This window comes from Pongo abelii, chromosome 10, assembly GCF_028885655.2.
Source record: "Pongo abelii isolate AG06213 chromosome 10, NHGRI_mPonAbe1-v2.0_pri, whole genome shotgun sequence".
Lineage (NCBI taxonomy): Eukaryota > Metazoa > Chordata > Mammalia > Primates > Hominidae > Pongo > Pongo abelii.
Window position 1 is genome coordinate 80,147,686 of NC_071995.2, and position 23,924 is coordinate 80,171,609.

Genomic DNA, 23,924 nt, shown 5'->3' on the forward strand with positions numbered 1-23,924 from the left:
AGTATACTTATAGTATAGTTCATAGTTGGGTAATGTGATGCCTCCAGATTTGTTCTTTTTGCTTAGTCTTGCTTTGACTATGTGGGTTCTTTTTGGTTCCAAAAAAAAATTTAGGATTGTTGTTTCTAGTTCTGTGAAAAATGATTGTGGTATTTTGATGGGAATTGCACTGAATTTGTAGATTGTTTTTGAGAGTATGGTCATTTTCACAATATTGATTCTATGCATCCATGAGCATAGGATGTTTCCATTTGTTTATGTCGTCTATGATTTCTCTCAGCAGTGTTTTGTAGTTTTCCTTGTAGAGGTCTTTCAGCTCCTTGGTTAGGTATATTCCCAAGTTTTTTTTTCTTTTTTTTTTTTTTTTTTGCAGCTATTGTAAAAGCGGTTGAGTTATTGATTTGATTCTCAGGTTGGTTGCTGTTGGTGTCTAGCAGAGCTACTGATTTGTGTATGTTAATTTTGTATCCTGAAATTTTGCTGAATTCATTTATGAGTTCTAGGAGCTTTTTGGAGGAGTCTTTGGGATTTTCTATGTATACAATCCTATGATCAGCAAACAGCAACAGTTTGACTTCCTCTTAATCGATTTGGATGCCCTTTATTTTTTTCTCTTGTCTAATTGCAATGGCTAGAACTTCTAGTACTATGTTGATTAGAAGTGGTGAGAGTAGGCATCCTTGTCTTGTTTCAGTTGTCAGAGGGAATGCTTTCAACTTTTCCCTGTTCAGTATTATTTTGGCTGTCGGTTTGTCATAGATTGCTTTCATTACCTTAAGCTATATCCCTTCTATGCCAGTTTTGCTGGGGGTTCTAACCATTAATGGATGCTAGATTTTGTCAAATGCTTTTTCTGTACCTATTGAGATGATCATGTGATTTTTGTTTTTAATTCTGTTTATGTGGCATATCACATTTATTGACTTGCATATGTTAAACCATCCCTGTATCCTGATATGAAACCCACTTCATCATGGTGGATTATCTTTTTGATATGTGTTAATATCTATGGCTAAGAGACCTGAAGATGGTTCACATCAAATTACTCTGTGCACAACCCCCCTAGTACCAGCCCAGAGGCTGGTAGCCCTGCCGTGTGGCTAGATCCAGAAGAGAAATAGGAATCACTACAGTTCAGCTCTCAGGAAGCCACATCTCTAGGAAAAGGGGGAACATACTACATCCAGGTAGCACCCTGGGGGACAAAAGAATCTCAACAGCAGCTTTGAGCCCCAGATCTTCCCTCTGACATAGCCTACCCAAATGCAAAGAAACCAGAAAAACAATTCTGGTAATATGACAAAATAAAGTTCTTTAACAACCCCCCAAATCACACTAGCTCACCAGCAATGGATCCAGACCAAGAAGTAATCCCTGAATTGCCAGTAAAAGAATTCAGAAGGTCGATTATCAAGCTAACCAAGGAGGCACCAGAGAAAGGTGAAGCCCAACTTAAGGAAATAAAAAAATGGTACAAGATATGAGGGGAGAAATCTTCAGTGAAATAGGTAGCATAAACAAAAAGCTATCACAACTTCAGGAAATAAAGGACACACTTAGAGAAATGCAAAATGTACTGGAAAGTCTCAGCAGCAATAAAATTGAACAAGCCAAAAAAGAAATTCAGAGCTCGAAGGCAAGGTTTTCAAAATAACCCACATCAACAAAGACAAAGAAAAAAGAATAAATAAAAATGAACAAAGCCTCCAAGAAGTTTGGGAGTATGTTAAATGACTGAACCTAAAAATAATTGATGTTCCTGAGAAAGAAGAGAAATCTAAAAGCTTGGAAAACATATTTGGGGGACTAATTGAGGAAAACTTCCCCAGCCTTTCTAGAGATCTAGATATCCAAATACAAGAAGGTCAAAGAACACCTGGGAAATTCATTGTAAAAAGATAATCACCCAGGCACATAGTCATCAGGTTATCTAAAGTCAAGATGAAGGAAAGAAACTTAAGAGCCATGAGGCAAAAACATCAGGTAATGTATGAAGGAAAACCTATAAGATTAACAGCAGGTATCTCAGCAGAAATGCCACAGACTAGAAGGGATATGAACCATACCTTCAGCCTCCTTAAACAAAACAATTATCAGCCGGGAATTTAGGAGTCAGTGAAACTAAGCTTCATAAATGAAGAAAAAATACAGTCTTTTTTTAGACAAACAAATTCTGAGGGAATTTGACACTATGAAGCAAGCATTACAAGAACTGCTAAAAGGAGCTCTAAATCTTGAAAGAAATCCTGGAAACACATTACAACAGAACCTCTTTAAAGCATGAATCTCACAGACCTCTACAACCAAAATACAATAAACAAATTTTTTAGAAACCCAAGGTAATCAAGCAACAAACAGCACAATGAGTGGGACAGGACCTCATATCTAATACTAACATTGAATGTAAATGTCCTAAATGCTCCACTTCAAAGATACAGAATTGAAGAATGGATAAGAATTCACCAACCAACTATCTGCTGCCTTCAAAAGACTCACCTAATACATAAGGACTCACATAAACTTAAGGTAAAAGGATAGAAAAAGGCATTCCATGCAAATAGACACCAAAAGCAAGCAGGAATAGCTATTCTTATAGCAGACAAAACAACCTATAATGAAACAGCAGCTTAAAAAGACAAAGAGGAATATTATATAATGATAAAAGGCCTTGTCCAACAGGAAAATATCACAATCCTCAATATATATGCACCTATCATTGGCACTCCCAAATTTATAAAACAATTACTACTAGACATAAGAAATGAGATAGACAGCAACACAATAATAGTGGGGGACTTCAATACTCCACCGACAGCACTAGACAGGTCATCAAGACAGTAAGTCAGCAAGAAACAATGGACTTAAAGTATACCCTAGAACAAATGGACTTAACAGATATTTACAGAAAATTCTACCCAGCAATCACAGAATATGCATTCTATGCATCAGCACATGGAACATTCTCCAAGATAGACCATATGATAGGCCACAAAACAAGTCTCAATAAATTTAAGAAAACTGAAATTATATCAAGTACTCTCTCAGACCTCAGTGGAAGAAAACTGGAAATCAACTACAAAAGGAACCTTCGAAACCATGCAAATACATGGAAATTAAATAGCCTGCTCCTGAATGATCATTGGGTCAACAATGAAATCAAGATGAAAATTTAAAAATTCTTTGCACTGAACAATAATAGTAACACAACCTATCAAAACCTCTGGGACACAGCAAAGGTGGTGTTAAGAGGAAAGTTCATAACCTTAAATGCCTACATCAAAAAGTCTGAAAGATAGCAAATAGACAATCTAAGGTCACACCTCAAGGAACTAGAGAAACAAGAACAAACCAAATGCAAGCCCAGCAGAAGAAATGAAGTAACCAAGATCAGAGCAGAACTAAATAAAATTGAAACAAACAAACAAAAAAGAAAAAAAAAAAACAAAAAGGTGGTAACCATTAGCAAGATCAACCAAGAAAAGAAGATCCAAATAAGCTCAATTAGAAATGAAATGGAAGATATTACAACTGACACCACAGAAATACAAATGATAATTAAAGGCTACTATGAACACCTTTATGCACATAAACTAGAAAACCAAGAGGAAATGGATAAATTCCTAGAAATATACAATCCTCCTTGCTTAAATCAGGAAGAGTTAGAAACCCTGAACAGACCAATAACAAACAGAGATTAAAATTGTAATTTAAAAATTACCAACAAAATAAGTCCAAGACAAGACAGATTCACAGCTGAATTCTACCAAAGATTCAAAGAAGAATTGGTACCAATCATAATGACACTATTTCACAAGATAGAGAAAGAGGGAACCCTCCCTAAATCATTCTATGAAGCCAGTATCACCCTACTACCAAAACCAGGACAGGACATAACAAAAAAAGAAAACTACAGACCAATATCCCTGATGAACATAAATGCAAAAATTCTTAACATAATTCATGTTTTCACTTTAGTTAAAATCACACCTATTCTTAAGGAAACCAACTCTAATATAATTTAGTCTGAAAATGATTAAGAAAAATGTTAAAATCTACATAGTTTTTGATGAAAATCAATATATTATAGTACAAGTTGTTAAATTTGTTAAAATGGTTATTATATTTCTTAAGTAAATATGCAAATATAATAGAAAAAAAATCCTGATCATGACTGCATCAGTCAGGGTTCCATAGATGTATGGTAAGTAATCGGTTTTCTCATTGAAGGAGTCAACTGAGCAAGTCCAATAGCCGTTGATCAGGCTATCCAACAAAAGCTGAAACTCTTGGGTGTGGACTGAAGCTGATGTCCATAGACAGAATTTCTTCTTATTGACTAAAACATTCTAAGGCAGTAATTAAGTACATGATCACACAGAACCTCACCCTCTATAGGTATTTGATTAGGGATATTCAATAGCATTATTTTGCATATTTCTTTTACCACATTATGCCATGAAGTGCTGGTGTCATTTTTAGCACTGAAAACTGAATCCTTAGTTACTTTCAGTCTAATTAGATTAAAGAACTAGTTCAGAAGTTTCATGCTTAAGAATCTATTTAGATTAAAGAACTAATTCAGAAGATTCTTGCTTAAGAATCTGTTCTTTTGGAACCACTTTCAGCACGAACATCTTTATTGCTGCTGTAACAAATTATCACTAACTAGCAGCTAAACACAATACACATTGTGTTACACCTCACAGGTGTGTAGGTCACAAATTGGTATTACTGGGCTAAACTCAAGGTGTCAGCAGAGATGTGTTCCTTGTCCTGCCATATACTCTAGGGGAGAATCTATTTCCTGGCTTATTCAGATGTTGCCAGTTTCAGTTCCGTATGACTGTAAAACTACAGTATCTTTTTCCTTGCTACCTGTGTTGGCTAGAGGCTCTTCTTAACTCTTAGAGATTTCTCTTGGGTTCTTGAATGTAGACACCTACATCTCAGGACCAGTAAGTAACAGGACATTGAATCCACTTTATGCACTATTTCTTTGCCTCACTCCCTGTCTTCCTCTTTTGCTTTCTAAGATTACCATTATTAATAGATTTCTTTCTTTCTTTCTTTCTTTTTTGTGAGCAACAAGGCTGTTTATTTCACCTGGGTGCAGGCGGGCTGAGTCTGAAAAGAGAGTCAGCAAAAGGAGATAGGCGTGGGGCCGTTTTACAAGATTTGGGTAGGTAAAGGAAAATTACAGTCAAAGGGGGGTTGTTCTCTGGCGGGCAGGAGTGGGGGTCACAAGGTGCTCAGTAGGGGAGCTTCTGAGCCAGGATGAGCCAGGAGAAGGAATTTCACAAGATAATGTCATCAGTTAAGGCCGGCCATTTTCACTTCTTTTGTGGTGGAATGTCATCAGTTAAGGCAGGAACCGGTCATCTGGATGTGTACATGCAGGTCACAGGGGATATGATGGCTTAGCTTGGGCTCAGAGGCCTGACATTCCTGTCTTCTTATATTAATAAGAAAAATAAAATGAAATGGTGGTAAAGTTTTGGGATGGCGAAAATTTTTGGTGGTGGTATGGAGAGATAATCGGCGATGTTCCTCAGGGCTGCTTCGAGCAGGATTAGGGGCAGTGTGGGAACCTAGAGTGGGAGAGATTAAGCTGAAGTGGGAGAGATTTTGTGGTAAGGGGTGATATTATGGGGTTGTTAGAGGAAACATTTGTCATTTAGAATTATTGGTGATGGCCTGGATACAGTTTTGTATTAACTGAAAAACTAAATGGAATACGAGGAGAAAAACATGTATTAAAGGTCTAAGAATTGGGAGGACCCAGGACGTCTAATTAGAGAGTGCCTAAGGAGATTCAGCATAGTCCTGCCAGCAAAGATTATTTATTTACTTTAAGAGTTAAGAGTGGCAGTTTGGGGATAGCATCAGGAAATATCAGCTGTGATGGCTTGGAGAAACAGTGTAAATCAGCAGTGTAAACAAGAGCAGACTCTTGGTATTCAGTGAAACTTTTATATCCCTTAGGGTCCTCAGTCTTCAGGAAAGGTAGAACGGACTAATGGTCTTTTAAAAACACACCTCACCAAGCTCAGCCAGCAACTTAAAAAGGACTGGACAATACTTTTACCACTTTCCTTTCTCAGAATTCAGGCCTTTCCTCAAAATGCTACAGGGTACAGCCCATTTGAGCTTCTGTATGGATGCTCCTTTTTATTAGGCCCCAGTCTCATTCCAGACACCAGACCAACTTGGACTGTGCCCCAAAAAACTTGTCATCCCTACTATCTTCTGTCTAGTCATACTCCTATTCACCATTCTCAACTACTAATAGATTTCATTTTTAAAGAATCGTTTTAGATTTACAGAGAAATTAGCACAGGAACTTCTCACATAAGTTCTGCCCCCACATCTTCCCTGTCTACAGTCTCCCTTATTATGAACATCTTATGTTAGTATGGCCCATGTGGTATAATTAATAGACCTAAACTGACACCTTATTATTAACTAAAGTCCATAGGTTATTCAGGTTTTCTTAGATTTCACATTCCAGGATTCTACACAAGTTATCACAATAGATTTAATTGTCACATCTCCTTAGGCTCCTGTTGGCTGTGACAGTTTCTCAGACATTCCTTATTTTTGATGACTTTGATAAGTTCAGGGAGTTTTGGTTAGATGCATTGTAAGATGCTCTTCTATCAGAATTTGTCTGACATTTTTCTTGGGATTTTACTGGTATTGTGGGTTTTAGCGGAGAATACCACAGTGATAACATACCATTTTTAATTACTTCATAACAAGAAAATATGCTATCAACATGATTTATGGCTATTCATGTTAACCTTGATCTTGTGGCTGAGGCTGCACTTGTTAGGTGCTTCCACTGTAAGTTACTCTTTTCCTCCTTTTCTCATACCTTAGTCTTTGGCATTAAGCCTCCCATGTGCAGCCTATACACAATGAGTAGGGAGTTGTTTTACCCCCTTAAGACTGAAGTATCTACATAATTAATTTGCAATTCTTCACCATGGAAAATTTGTCTTCTCTTCCCCACTTATGAATTTATTAATCATTATTTTTTGTCAATATGAACTCATATTTATTTTATACTGTGAGTTACAATCTAATAATACTTTATTTATTTTGCTGCACAAATTTCTGCAGTTTGGGCTGGATCTTATGTAATATAAACAAAAATCTGTATTTGCTTAATAATTTTGTTATTTAATTTATTCTTGAATTTATTATGTAAGGAATAAGGATTTTAAAAATATTTATTTTGAACTTAATATCAAGGAACTCAAAAGTAAATAAAATGTAGGGAAAAAAACTTATTGATAAGTCAGTTAAAGACCAATAACAAATGTTACAGCAGTGAAAACATTTATTATAGCCTCAATCATTCTGGAACCCACTTTTAAAATCCTTTAAAGTTATGGCATTATAAATTCATGTTTAAGGTGTCCTAATATTGATATCAATATTTTATGTCCTTCATTTGATCCTGTCTACTACTTTGGAAAAGACAGTATCATCTTATTTAGATTTAGATCATTTGGTAGCCTTAAGAAATTATCTGATAATACCAACAAACACAAAAGCAAATATCATTGATAAATTGATTTGAGATGTGAAGAAACATTTTCTTACATCTATTTTACATAAATCATTGCTATAGGCACACTGGATTTTAAAAAAACAAGGTGATAGTATAACTTAGAGTTCAAAAGCTGGTAAAAACAATAAAATATATCCCACAAAACAATCATATAGACAAAATATAGGTGCCAAAGGGGGATGTGACCAAAATACTTTGAGGAAAAAAAGAGACGAATATGAAGGGTCAAAAATGAGGAAGAAAGAGTGTTGGAATTTAAGAGTATTGACTCCTAATTCTATTCCCACTACCTTCTCCTATTGAGCATAATTTGACTTCAAGATCATCCAGTTATTTAAGAAGCAGGCTGCTACAATTACGTTGATTGCAGGGCAACCAGGGAAATAAACTTTAATGTTTTTCAATTCATGGTCCTTACAGTCAGCCAGTATAAGAGAAGTGCATTCTCTACATACTTAATCCAATTAGAGCCTAATCGTATATCTTGTGTGCAATGTTTCTAAAGAGATACCACAACAAATTCTCCTCTGCTCCAGGCACAATATATATGTGACACATCACAGCACTGCAAACTCAGGGACTCCAGATGGTGTTACCACAACATTTGAAGACTGAATTACCAAAGTATGTAAATCAAAATTGACCACTAATAGAAGCAACATATACACTCAGTCAAAATGCACAAAACAACATAGGGAATAACTACTCAAAAAGGGAAAACATTTAACAAACATCAGAGATGAGAAAGTATAGGGGGTAAGTGTAAATACCATCCATTACGCTGATAACTCCAACATCTAAGTCTCCAGTCCCAATCTTTTACACAAATCTACACCCCTACTGGACAATTCTACTTGGCTGCCAGTGAGGCATTTCAAATTTAACATGTTCCAGACAGCATTCTTGATTACCCATGGAATCTCCTGACCTTGAATTTTCCATATCAGAAAATGATGGTATCATTCACTAAGTAGGTTTGGTCAGAAAACTAGAAGTTATCCTCCATTCTTCTCTTTTAATTATATCCTAAAACTAGATCTCAATCAATTAGCAAGTTTTATCAACCTCTATTTAAAATATATCACAAATCTTATTTCTGACCACCTCCACATTTACTACCCCATTGCAGCCAATATGATCTCTAAATAGCACTACTATAATCATCTTCTAATGATTTCCCATGTTTCCACTCATGTTCCCCTCTGTAATTGGTTTTAAATGCCATTCTGAGCCATCTTTTCAAAACATGAGTCAGATCATGACACTTCTCTGCTCAAGTCCTGCAATGTCTTTTAATCACACAAAAAACAAAAATCCAGAGATTTTACATTCATAGCTGGAACAAAACTAAATCACCTATTATTTCCAAGGATTCTTCTGCAAACTACACTCTGTGTGGTTTGCACAGTTGATCTCACCAAACACTGGATGTGTGGGTCCCTTGATCTTGGACTTCCCAGACCCTTAGAACTATGAGAAATACTTTTCTGTTGTTTAAGCCTTCCAGTCTATGATAATTTGTTATAGCAGTCCAAGCTGATTATTGGCCAGCACTTATTCACACAGCTACATCAACTACAGAGAAAGCTGGGAATGTAGCCTGTATATACAACCATATGACCAGCTAGAATCTATAAGCTCAAATATTAAAGAATGAGGTAATGAAGAGATGTTGTTGGGCTTCTAGTATTTGTCATAAGTTCTGTGCCATATCTTCCTGCTACTTAGTAAACTATTGTGTTTTTATTCACTTATTTTCAATGTATTCAATATATCAAAAAAGTACTTCTTTCTTTGTCACACCCCTCCAATTTACTATTTCTTTAATGGTCAGATTTGGTATAGGTATTAGAAAACACTTAGATTAAATTAACTTCTATTATATAATGTAAAGGTAATGAATACTACATATTTAAGGATTATGTATTATATTAGGCAATCCTCGCATTTCTATAAGGAACTACCTGAGACTATATAATTTATAAGAAAAAAAGTTTAATTGGCTCATGGTTCTGCAGGCTATACAGGAAGCATAGCAGCATCCGCTTTTGGGGAGGCTTTAGGAAGCTTCCAATCATGGCACAAGGTGAAAGGAGAGTAGGAACATCACATGGCAAAAGCAGGAGAAAGAGAGAGACAGTGGGGTGGGAGATGCCACACTAATTTAAACCACTAGATCTCATGTGAACTCAGAGAGAGAACTCACTTATCACCAAGAGCATGGTCCAAGCCATTCCTGAGGGATGTGCCCCCAAGATTCAAACACCTTTCACCAAGCCCCACCTCCAACAGTGCAGGTTGCATTTCACCATGAGATTTGGGTGGGGATAAATATCCAAATTATATCACGTATTATATTTCATTTTAAAGAACATTTTCATTTAAAATTCTATTTAATTGGAGCATACTGAAGATTCTAACACCAAATATGGAAGTAAATAGAAAGATATAAATTAGCCATAAAGGAATTTAGTTTGATTTTCCAAATCCACGCTTCCCATTATGATCAGGAATTTTACTTCTATGAATGGGCAAAGAATCTGTATGTCATGACTTTTTTATTTCTCTGTCTTTCACAATTTGGGACTGAATGTTATTTTGGAATAAACCATCCTGTCTTGGAAACCATTATCTATACTTTGTGAGTAATAAACATGAAGGCAAGGAACATAGTAATTGCTATATAAAAATCATTTCATAAAAAGTATTTACAGTCAATTGATCTTTGACAAAAGAACACACAATGGGGAAAGGATAATACTTTCAATAAATTGATCTGGAAAAACTAGATATCCCCTCTTATGGTTAGGCTTTGTGTCCCAACCCAAATCTCATACTGAATTATAATCCCCATAATCCCCACATGTCAAGGGAGAGATCAGATGGAGGTAACTGGATCATTGGGGTGGTTTCCCCCATGCTGTTCTCATAATAGTGAGTAAGTTCTCATGAGATCTGATGGTTTTATGTGCTTGGTAGATTCTCCTTCATTCATTCTCCTTCCTGTAACCTTGTGAAGAGGGTGTCTTGCTTCCCCTTTGCTTTCTGCGATGATTGTAAGTTTCCTGAGGCCTCCCCAGGCATGCTGAACTGTGAGTCAATTAAACCTCTTTCCTTAAAATTACCTAGCTTCAGGCAGTTTTTTTATAGCAGTGTAAGAATAGACTAATACATCCACATAAAGAAGAATAAAATTGAAACCTTATCTCACCCTACCTGCAAAACTTAACTTAACATGGATTAAAGACTTAAATATTAGACCTGAAATTGTAAAAATGCTAGGAAAAAAAAAAACAGAGGAAAGCTTCTTGACCTTGATCTGGGCAATAATTTTTTCAGCTATGACCTCAAGAGAATAGGCAACAGAACAAAAATAGACAAATGTCATTGCATCAAACTACAAAGCTTCTGCACCACAAATAAAACAATTAACAGAGCGAAAAGACAACACATGAGTGAAAAAAAATATATGCAAACCATATATCTGATAAGGGGGTGATTTCCAAAATATATAAAGAACTCAAACAACTTAACAGCAATAAAGCAAATTAAACTTGACTTTTTTTAAATGGGCAACACACCTAGACACACATTTCTCAAAACAAGATACACAATTGGCCAGCAGGTGTAGGAAAAAATGCCCAACATTAGTAATCATCAGGAAAATGCAGATAAAAACCACAGTGAGATATCACTTCACACCTTTTAGAATGAATGCTATAAAAAGGCAAGAGATAAGAAGGATAGAGAGAAAAGGGAACCCTTGTACACTGTTGATGAAGTGTAAATTAGTACAGCCATTATGGAAAACAGTACGAAGTTCCCTCAACTAGCCATAGAACTGCCAGATGATCCAGCAATTCCACTTCTGGATATATATATTTAAAGGATATGATATCAGTATTTGAAAGAGCTATCTGCACTTCCATGTTCATTGCAGCATTGTTCACAACAGACAATAGAGTGGAATTGGTCTAAGTGTTCACTGATAGATGAAGAGATAAAATGTGGCATATATAAACAACGGAATACTATTCAGACTTGAAAAATAAGGAAATCCTGTAATTTGTGACACAGGGATGGACCGGAAGGACATTATGCTAAGTGAAATAAGCTAGGTACAGGAAGATAAATATTTAATGATCTCACTTATGTGTGAAATCTAAAAAACTTGAACCATTAGAAGCAGGGAGTATAATGGTGGTTGTCAGGAGCTAGGGTTTGAAGGGAAATAGGGAGATGTTGATCAAAGAATACAAAGTTTCATTGAGGTATGATGAATAAATTATAGAGATCTACCATACATCTACAAAAGTCCCACATTATATTTAATGTTAAGAAACTCAAAGCTTTCCCAATAAGATTAGAAACAAGACAAGGATATTTCCTATCCTTGCTCTTCAACATGCTTTTCATCATTGTACTGTAAGCCCTACATGCTTCCACTGCTTTTCAACATTGTACTCTAAGTTCTAGCCAAAATAATAAGACAAGAAAAGGAAATAAAGGTATACAGATTGGGAAGGAAAAAGATAGAACAGTTTGAATTTACAGATGATATAATTGTCCATGTAGAAAATCCAAAAGCTTAAATAAAAAAAAACCTTCTGGAACTAACAATTAATTATAGCATGTTTGCAGAATACAAAAATATTAATCACTTTCCTATACAAAGTCAGCCTTCTGCATCTGTTAGTTCCACATCTATGGGTTTAACCAAGTATAGATCAAAAATACCTGAAGAAAATGGATGGTTGTGTCTGTACTGAACATGTACAGATTTTTTTCCTTGTCACTATTCTCTAAAAAATATAACAACTGTTTACACAGCATTTTCACTGTATTAGGTATTATAAGTAATCTTGAGAGTATTTAAAGTATATGAGAAGATATGCATAGGTTATATGCAAATAGTACAGCATTTTACATGAGACTTAAATATTCAAGGATTTTGGTATCCATGAGGAATTCTGTAACCAATCCCCCACCAATACTGATGGCTGTATTAGCAATAACATGTGAAATTTGAAATTAAAAACAAAAACCATTTAATTAACACCCCTCAAAATGCAAGAGTTAGATGTAAATCTAACAAAATATGTACAAGATCTATATGAAGATAATCACAAAACACTAATGAAAAAAGTCAAAGAACTAAGTAGAGAGATATTCCATATTCTTGGACTTAAAGATTAGATACTGTAAAGCTGCCTGGTTTTTCCTTGATTTATAGATTCAATGCAATCCTAATCAAATTCCCAGGAAGTTATTTTGTGGCTACCAATGAACTGATTCGAAAGCTTATGTGGAGAGACACAAGACCCAGAATAGCCACACAATATTGAAGGAGAAGAACAAAGTTAGAGGACTGACATTACCTGACGTTAAGCCTTATTATAAAACCACAGTAATCAAGATAGTGTGATATTGGTGAAAGTATAGACAAATAGATTAACAAAGCACAATAGAGAGCCCAGAAATAGACTTATGCAAATAGTCAACTGATCTTTCACAAAACAGCAAATGCATCACAATGGAGAAAATATAACCTTTTCAATAAACAACTGAATAGACATACACAAAAAATGAATCTGTACACAAAACAATTAACTCAAATGGATCACAGAACTAAATGTAAAATCCAAAAACTCCTAGAAGAGATCATTGGAGAAAATCTAAATGACCATGTGTTTGGTGATAAACTTTTAGATACAACGCTGAAGTTATAAGCCATAAAAGAAAAAAGGTGATAAGCAGCACTTCATTAGTATTAGCAAGACACTTTTGAGAGAACGAAAAGATAAGCCACGGATAGGAAGAACGTATTTGCAAAAGACATATCTGATAAAGGACTGTTATCTAACATATATGAAGAATTCTTAAAACTGAAAAATAAGAAAACAGACAACCAGGTTAAAAAATGGTCCAAAGCCCTTAACAGAGACTTCACTAAAGAACATATGCAGATGGAAGCTAAGCATATGAAAAGATGTTCCACAACATGTATCATCAGAAAATGCAAATTAGAACACCAATGAAATACCACGATATACCTCTTAAAATGGCAGAAATTCAGAACACTGACAATACCAAATGCTGGTGAGGATGTGGAGCAATCATAACTCTCATTTATTTCTGGTGGGAAAGCAAAATGGTTCCAAAATAAACTTTGGAAGATGGTTTGGTTGTTTCTCTACAAAACTAAACATACTTTTACCAAACCATCCAGCAATCACTCTTTGGTATTTACCCCAAACAGCTGAAAACTTATTTACATAAAAATCTACACACAACTATTTATAGCTGCTTTATTCATAGTTGCCAAAACCTGGAAGAAAACAAAATGTCCTTCAGCAGGTAAATGGATAAACAAAATGTTACATCTAGACAATGGTATATTTTTAGTGCTAAAAATAAGTAAAATACCAAGCCATGAAAAGACATGGCATAAATTTAAGTGCCTATTACTAAGTGAAAGAAGCCAGTATGAAAAGGCTACATACTGTCTGATTCTGCGTAGATGACATTCTTTTTATATATATACAAAAAAATATATATATATAAAATACTTTAAGTTCTAGGGTACATATGCAAAACGTGCATGTTTGTTACATATGTATACATGTGCCATGTTGGTGTGCTGCACCCATTAACTCGTCATTTAGCATTAGGTATATCTCCTAATGCTATCCCTCCCCGCTCCCCGCACCTCAGAACAGGCCCCAGTGTGTGATGTTCCCCTTCCTGTGTCCAAGTGTTCTCATTGTTCAGTTCCCATATATGAGTGAGAACATGCGGTGTTTGGTTTTTTGTCCTTGCGATAGTTTGCTGAGAATGATGGTTTGCAGCTTCATCCATGTCCCTCCAAAGGACATGAACTCATCCTTTCTTTTGGCTGCATAGTATTCCATGGTGTATATGTGCCACATTTTCTTAATCCAGTCTATCATTGTTGGACATTTGGGCTGGTTCCAAGTCTTTGCTATTGTGAATGGTGCCACAATAAACATACATGCACACGTGTCTTTATAGCAGCATGACTTATAATCCTTTGGTATATACCCAGTAATGGGATGGCTGGGTCAAATGGTATTTCTGGTTCTAGATCCCTGAGGAATCACCACACTGTCTTCCACAATGGTTGAACTAGTTTACAGTCCACCAACAGTGTAAAAGTGTTCCTATTTCTCCACATCCTCTCCAGCACCTGTTGTTTCCTGACTTTTTAATGATCACCGTTCTAACTGGTGTGAGATGATATCTCATTGTGGTTTTGATTTGCATTTCTCTGATGGTCAGTGATGATGAGCATTTTTTCATGTGTCTGTTGGCTGCATAAATGTCTTCTTTTGAGAAGTGTCTCTTCATATCCTTCACCCACTTGTTGATGGGGTTGTTTTTTTCTTGTAAATTTGTTTGAGTTCTTTGTAGATTCTGGATATTAGCCCTTTGTCAGATGAGTAGATTGCAAAAATTTTCTCCCATTCTGTAGGTTGTCTGTTCACTCTGATGGCAGTCTCTTTTGCTGTGTAGAAGCTCTTTAGTTTAATTAGATCCCATTTGTCAATTTTGGCTTTTGTTGCCATTGCTTTTGGTGTTTTAAACATGAAGTCCTTGCCCATGCCTATGTCCTGAATGGTATTGCCTAGGTTTTTTTCTAGGGTTTTTATGGTTTTAGGTCTAACATTTAAGTCTTTAATCCATCTTGAATTAATTTTTGTATAAGGTGTAAGGAAGGGATCCAGTTTCAGCTTTCTCCATATGGCTAGCCAGTTTTCCCAGCACCATTTGTTAAATAGGGAATCCTTTCCCCATTTCTTGTTTTTGTCAGGTTTGTCAAAGATCAGATAGTTGTAGATGCGTGGTATTATTTCTGAGGGCTCTGTTCTGTTCCATTGGTCTATATCTCTGTTTTGGTATCAGTACCATGCTGTTTTGGTTACTGGTAGCCTCGTAGTATAGCTTGAAGTCAGATAGCGTGATGCCTCCAGCTTTGTTCTTTTGGCTTAAGTTTGACTTGCCTACCCAGATGACATTCTATAGAAGTCAAACTATGGAGACACTAAAAAGAACACTGGTTACCAGGAGTTAGTGGGAAGTGAGGGCTACATAGAGCAGAGAGGGTTTTCAGGGCAGTGAAACTACTCCATATCATAATAATGAATACATATCAACATAAATTGATGTATAGCCATAAAACATATAACACAAGAGCGAACTCTAGAGTAGACTATGTACCTTGGGTAATAATGACGTGTCAACATAGGTTCACCAGTTGTAATAAGTGTACCACTCTGATGGGTGATCTTAATAATAGGTGAGGCTACATATGTGTCAGGGCTGATGGGGATAGGGAACATTGTTGTACCTTCTGCTTAATACTCCTGTGAACCTAAAATCACTATAAAAAACAAAGTCTATTTCTTAAAAAGTTATGAACTCACAAAAGGTGGATGAATATAAAAACAATTCTGCAGCTTAAAAAGCCAGACCACCCCCTGCCATAGTGTTAATATCTTTTTGTTTACTGATTCAATTTGTTTCAACTTCTAGAAGATATAAAATAATCTCTAATGGGAGAAATAAGATCAATATCTGCTTATTGATGAAGAAAGATGATGGAGGAGCAGATGAGACAGATTATAAAGAAGCACAGAGAAATAATTAGAGTTGATAGATGTGTTCATTATCCTGATTGTGGTGATAATTCTTTAGAAATATACATATGTCAACACTTATTAAATTTTACACTTTAAATATGTGAAAGACATATTGTGTTTTAATAATATCTGAAAAAGACGTTTTAATACATTTTTAAAAGCAGACTCAATAGTGTCATTGGATTTTAATATGAAAGAAAAAAGGTCAAAGTTACCATCATGGAACATTTCATAATATCATGTAGACTTATGATCATGTCTTGAATATGAATGCCGTCTGTCATTTGTGTGTTAGAGGGAAACAACTGGAACCTCTGTTTCAGACTATGCTTGAAGTTGGGACAAAACACAGGCTAAGACATCATTCCTTTACTTCAAATTCTCATAGGAATTGCAGACAACAAATTCTCATAGGAACTGCAGACAACAGAACTCATCATTCTCCATCTCAAATTGTGAATTTCTAAAGGAACACAGTATACTAGACTCATAAACTATTAGAGATGGAAGCAACTTAAGTTCACATAGTCATACCTAGCTATGTTCAGAAGATAGGATTTTCTAGACAGGACACAGTAAACTCACAAGAGCGCACAGAAATATATTGGCATAGTTGGAACTAAAACTCACCTCTCTGGCTCCCAGCCCAGGATTGTCTCCATTACATCAGTGCATCATTTCCCTTTTACTAAACACTACACCCTAAGTATAGTCAATGGTCCATATATTTGCTTACCAACTGATGATCCTAATTGACAAAATGTACCAAAGGAGGTCCTCCAAATTATATTCTGTTCAAAAGGTTAAGGGGCAAATAGTTCACAAAGATAAGAAATAATGGGAAATCCTGGATTTTCTTTTTAATTCCTTTTTTCTCTTTGGGATTAGACATATTTACATAAAAATGTTCTAAAATGAACAAACAAACAATGAAGAGCTATTTCTCTACATACAATAAGAAAAATTAGTTTGCACTGTGGTGGGAAAAAATCCAGAATGGATTGCTAAAATGTCCATTTATGAATTAAGACTATTAGTAGAGATTAAATCAGCCTGATGAACAATCAGTGGGAGACTTTTGAGAAGCTCTATGCTATTTATAGTAACGGCTCTGAAGTTTTGCTCTTCATTTATATTAGGTAACAAAATTACTACTGCAACAGAGCACTTTATAGGATCTATGGCACTTGGCAGCAAAAGAGAATTGATTCCAAGCCAAGGAAATGACAGCACAGTATAGCTGGTGCTGGCTTGAAGGAAGGAAAAAAAAAGAAGAATGGATAATAATAGATGCATATGGGCAGTGAAGAAAAGTGCAATCAGCTCAGATTAATTACAAGTTCAGTACATGTGCAAGGGACAAATTTTGAAGGAGACCAAGATAAAAAGGGATGGGCATTTAAGCTGGCTGTAGGGAATGGACAAATTTATACAAAAAAAGAAAGAAAGAAAAAGAAAAGCCTCTAAATTCACATCAGCAAGGACAAAAGACCTGTCATAAGAGACACGTCATGAATAGTTCTGTAAGCAGGAAGAACTAATCAAAGTAATCACAGGCCCTGGCACATGGAGAAACATTTAATCTGCCCAAGGGAACTACCTTTAGTTCTTGTTATATGTGATGTTCATTTTTTCATAGGTCATTTTGGAAAAGGTATCATAGTGAACAGTATACTGATGACTTATTGAGAAAACAAATGCTAAAAAATGTTAATAATAATGTAAACTACAAACCTTAATTTCTAATAAAACTATATTCTCATATTCCAAGGTCATACATTCACTAAATTCACCCTTCTAGACCATAGTCCATACTTATTAGTATGAAGAAAACAAAACCAACCAATCTCTTTGGCCAAAATCAACAGCACAAAATACAGGAACTTTGATTATATGAGAGATCCTCATTCAAAGCACGACTATTATTTTAGATGTGATTTTATTAAGATTGTGTTCTCTAAGGCAGATACGTAGCAGCAAGTTCCACAGGGGGAAGAACTGCTAAATATAGTTTAAGAGCAGAAAAATGTGTATAAAACCATATAAGCTGAGAAAGATTCACAGAAATTATAAATATAGACAAAAAACCTTAGCAGAGGCCAATTAATGTAGAAAAGAAACATACAATTCCACACCTCAATTGATCATGATGCCATCACATGCTATTATTATACAAGATGATTTATGTTCAGAGTGATGACTCAAAGTCATTGAATGAATAAAAATCATCTTCTGTGTACTCCACAGCAAAGCCAGGAAAGTGAAAAGTACATTATAGAAAAGCCTCCATGCAAGATTATTAAACTGAAAAAATTATTGCCTTGAGTATAGAAGTTATCTGGAAAATTCCCTTGTGTGAAGCACCTCATTGGTAATGAGGTATTTTCTACACAGGCCACAGTAAATTCACCAGAGAAAAAAACAAATATATATTAGTCATATCTCTTTTGCATGGAAGTGAGAAGAAACCCAATTAAAATGATTACATAATTTTTTGACCCATGTACCTGAAAAGTATAGTGGTAGGTTTGTGTTCAAATATGGCTGGACAGAGGTAGATACAATTACCAGGAGTCTATTTTTGTTAATCTCTTCACTCAGTTTCTTTAACTTTCTATTTTAAAATACATTTAGAAGTTATAAGAACACTGGGAATTATATTTGTCCATTCTCACACTGCTAATAAAAGCATACCCGAGACTGGGAGGTTTATAAAGAAAAAGTGGTTTAATGGACTCACAGTTCCACATGTCTAAGGAGCCCTCACAATCATGTTGGAAGACAAAGGAGGAGAAAGGTCACGTCTTACATGGTGGCAGACAAAAGGGTGTGTGCAAGGGAACTCCCATTTATAAAGCCACCAGATCTCATGAGATTTATTCACTACCGGGAGAACAGTATGGGGGAACCCCCCCCACCCCATGATTCAATTATCTCCAATGGGCCCCACCCTTGACATGTGGGGATTATTACAATTTAAGGTGAGATTTGGGTGGGGACACAGCCAAACCATATGGGGACTATATTACAAAGAGTTCACATATATTCTTTCCTTAGTTTTCTCTACTGTTAAAACTTTAGATAGCCATAATTTTAAAACCAGGAAATTAACATTGTTACAACATGACTATTAAACTACAGATCTTATTTGAATTTCATCAGGTAGTTTTTTTCCCTGAAAGTCTTTTTTTCTTTTCTAAGATCCAATCAAGGCTGCCACATTGCATTTAGTGTTGTATCTTTTTAGTCTCTTTCTATTTGTGACAATTCCACAGTCTTTTCTTACCTTTCATTATCTTGGTACCTTTTATAAGTACTGGTCCGTTATTCTGTAGATGTGCCTGAATTTGTCTTTGTCCGATGTTTCTTTATGATTAGATTGAGGTTTTGCACTTTTGGCACGAATAACAGAGGTAATTATTTTTCCCCTGTAAGTACATATTATTGGGGGAACACAGTGCCAATATATATTATTTCTGTCAATGTTAACCTTGATTACTTGGTTAAGGTTTCTCTACCAGGTTTTTCCATTGTAAAATTAACATTTTCCCCTTTGCAATTGATAGATAACTAAAGGGAGACACTTTGAGACTATGTTAATATCATTTTTCTCTTCAAACTTTCACTCAATGATTTTAACATCTATTGGTGAATATTGACAGTGTAAACCAAAAAGTATCTGAGACGGGACTCAATCAATTTAGAAGTTTATTTTGCCAAGGTTAAAGACATGCCTGGAAGAAAAGAACACAAAATCACAGAAACTGTCTGTGGTCTATGACTTTCTCCAAAGATGAATTTGAGAAGTTCAGTATTTAAAGGGTGAAAAGTGGGCTGGAGGGGAAGGAGGGAGTATACGGTAATCCACAAGTGCAACAGAAAGGGAGCAGGCAGGGGAATAGTCAATTACATATTCCTCTCGTACTCAGTAAATTGGCACTTTACATAAGATAGGGTGAACATAGAGTAGTTACCTGTGGAGAGATTTAACCTTTAACCTGTAGCTATCTGCTTAGCAACAAAAGGAAAAGCAGTTTTTTGTGTGACTCAGTTTTCAGCTTAATTTTTTCCTTTAGGCATAGTGAATTTTTTCCCATGTTTTTATTTTCCTTTCACAACTGCAACAATTATTCTGTGATATTTGCCTTGGCAATGTTTCTTCTGCCCTAGATTCATTTTCAGAAAGACATTGCTGAAGAAATAGTGACCAAAAGTAACTCTAGACTTTAGTTCAACCAGCTCAGCAATCCCAATAAAAAGATCACACCTTTTTCCCCAGTTACAATAGTGCTACCAATTGTTTCCCTTGTGGCGGCATGTACTATACAGTGCTAACTCGATTACCATAGCCAAAGGGAAGGCCACTGTCATAGACAAGGCCTGGCTTATGTTCCTCTTTCTCGAGTTGGGGGCTGGGGTTGTCCCACTGAAACTACACAAAATGAGAATGGAGAGAAGACTTCCTAGGTTAAAAAGAAAACGCCAAAAACAGTGACACAAAATTTGACACAGGTCAAATCAACAAATATCCACTGCACTATGTTATAAATTATTATTCCTGATGTGGCCTGAGATCTAAGTTTGTGAAAAAAAATTATGGAAACCCATTAGTATCCAAAAATATAAGCATTTAACTTTACCTTATTATCACAATGTGGAAGAATGCAAGTTCTTGGTAACCTATTTTAGTGTTTCCCAACCTCTACAGTAGCTATAATTTAAGATTTTCTTCTTCTCTGTCCTTGATAGAAACAGAAAAAATAGCCATAATTGTTCTTACCATTAAAATAGATCATTAGTAAAATGCATGGCACATAGATAACTGGTCAAAGATGTCATTGTTATTATTGTTATCACTATTATTAATATATTAAACTTGATATATATTTATGAAGTGCCTGTTTTATACAAGACAATAATAGATTATAGAAAACTGAAATAAGAAAGGATAGCTGATTATAAAGAGTACAGTCAATAGTGTGGGAGATAAAATATGTAGAAAACTCTAATACCAGGTAGAATGTAGCAAGTTTCTATAATAGATGCATAAGTACTATGGTTATAATACATGTTTATGTGTTTTAAATATTAAGTACCTCCTTAATCTTTTCTTCTTCAGGCAAAACAAAACAAACAAAACCCAAAGGACCACATTTTCAACTGGCTTTCCTTAAAATATTAGCTCCCAGACACATTTAACTTAGGATATAAATTCGATGTCACATTAACCAGCAACTGAATAAGCAGAGCAAAGGACACTTGACTTCATTATTTTTAATATTTTAAATACAAAGACTTAAAAGTTATAACAAATAATTCAGTCAGTGTTATTTTCCAGATTTAATACTATAGTCCCTTTATGCAAAACAGAAGACCTTCTCTGCATTTTTTCTATACACACAAAAAAATTAGATTATTTGATTTTTTTTTCACAAACGGCTTTGTAGTTTAGAAATAGCTTTTGAATTAAATGACCAGATTGTTGCTAAGCAACAGTGTAAAATTATTCTTAGATATGGAGACATTCTAAAGTATAAGCATGTAAGGTCTATGATAATGTCTGGGCATTTTGTGGACTCAGCTCATATTATTTGCAAAAATAAATATTTCTATATTATCTTTCAAAAATGGTTATGTGTGTGTGAGCTGGTGTATTCACAGAAAGTGGATGGATTGAGGATGAAATGGAAAGCAAAATCTCAACCACCATTGGGTTAATTTTAATTTTTCAGTTCTATTTTGGCCCTGTTCACCTGCCAAGATATAAAATGTTTTTAATTACTTTTGGTTTCTTTGCTGTAACTCATGAAGCATTTCTAAGACAACTATTCAGATATTCTGGATTAATGACCCTGTTCTGGAAATAAGGTCTTTTACAGATAATATTTCTGCAAAAATATTACAAGAAGCTATCCTCTGACTTGATAACATATATTTCAATTTATAAATTATTGTATAATAAATGTAATTTTATTTTGAAGGTACAGCAATACAAATTCAGTAATTTATTATATAAAAAATGTCGGGTTTTGCTAATACTGCAAAAACCAGTAACACAATCGTCACTTCTTTCTTTTTCAGTGATTTTGGAGGTTATATTTGTCTCTTCTTAAACTAAAGGAAAAGACCCACTTTTCTTATAAAGTTGGAAGTAGTAAATCTGTTCCTTTGAAACTAGAGAAAGATGCCCCTGCCTATGAAAATGCTGTTCTACTTTTGCAGAGGTAGCTGTATCATAGAGTGAATGTGGCAACTGATACGGACATCACTGTGAAGAGCTGGGTACACACATCAGCCTCAGGACACCCCCTGCAGTCCTAACTTGGGAATGTAAACCTCAGCTATTGCAAGTAAAGCATTTCTGCTTCATTCACATGAGAACATTTCCTTCACAAAAGTCGTATGGACAAGACAAAGTAAGAACTTACCTAAGGAAAAAAAAATGTCTTTGGGTAACTACTGTGCTAAGCTACTTTCTGCAGAGGTTAGGTACTATAGACATTAGGATCAGGAAAAACCAAGAAACAAACAATTGTGACTAAATTTTTCTCTAGGAGACAAGGAAAGGAATTTGTTCAGCTCTTGAGAGATAAATGTAAGGAGACAAAGACAGAACAGCAAGAAAGTCAGAAGAATCAGAGAGACGGTGTGCAACAGGAGGCTTTTAAGAAGAATCCAATAGCAACTGTCTCCTTTCTAGTTATTTCTATTACTTCAGCCTTACCTCCCCCAACTCCAGCACCTCATTATAATATCCTTCCTAATCAATCTTCTATGGAACTACTTTAGTTATGAGTGTTCTCTTGTAGGATATTTCCCTATAAGTCTTGTGAATGGTGATAAGTTGGGTGGGGTGAAACACAGCATGTACAGAAACCTGAGCTCAAGGGTAGAGAAACCATAACCACAGAAGCCCCAATAAATTCATGCAACACTTGGAAAAAGGGCTTATGTTTCCACATATCATGGAATTGGAGGTTTGAACCTATCTCAAGTGACTTCAAAGGAGCAGGAGACTTCTACCCAGAGAATATCTAGCATATTGATATAACGGTTGAATATGCCTTATCTGAAATGCTTGGGACCAGAAGTGTTTCAGATTTTAGATTTTTTTGGCGAATTTTAAATATTTGTATACACATAATGAGATAGCTTGGAGATGGTAGCCAAATCGAAACATAACATTTATTTATGTTTCATATATATCTCATACACATAGCCTGAAGTAATTTTATGAGATATTTTAAATAAGTTTATGCACGAAGCAAAATTTTGACCAGGAATATGACATGAGGTCTTCATGGAATTTTTCACTTATGGCATCATGTCAGCACCAAAAAAGTTTTGGATTTTGGAGCATTTCAGATTTTGAATTTCCAGATTAGGAATATTCAACCTGTAATATAAATAAGTTTGATGTTTTGGGTTATTTTATCCACAGTATTTGTTGAACGGCCATTTTGGATGAATATGTAGAACAAATATAAGTTGTCACATATTATGGAGACATAAAACACAGGCAATAATATATTTGCTGCAGGAATGACTTGTGCTTCCTACGTCTTTGAGATGCAGATCGCTGCCTGTTCAAATAAAACCAATCAGAACTCTAATTGCATGATTATGCAATTCTTGAATTACATTAAGGTCACATTCAGATTGCATTTTATACCTGTAATTGGCATACT

The 23,924-nt window shown here is 35.2% G+C and overlaps 1 long non-coding RNA gene across 1 annotated transcript in view; it reads left to right on the forward strand.

Annotated features, from left to right (window-relative positions):
• LOC112135724 (uncharacterized) overlaps positions 1 to 23,019 on the forward strand; it is a 42,398-nt gene extending 19,379 nt beyond the window's left edge. The window contains exon 3 of the long non-coding RNA XR_002916950.1: positions 22,318 to 23,019. This is a non-coding gene — a long non-coding RNA (uncharacterized LOC112135724). The remainder of the gene's footprint in view (positions 1 to 22,317) is intronic.
• The last annotated feature ends 905 nt before the right edge of the window (positions 23,020 to 23,924 follow it).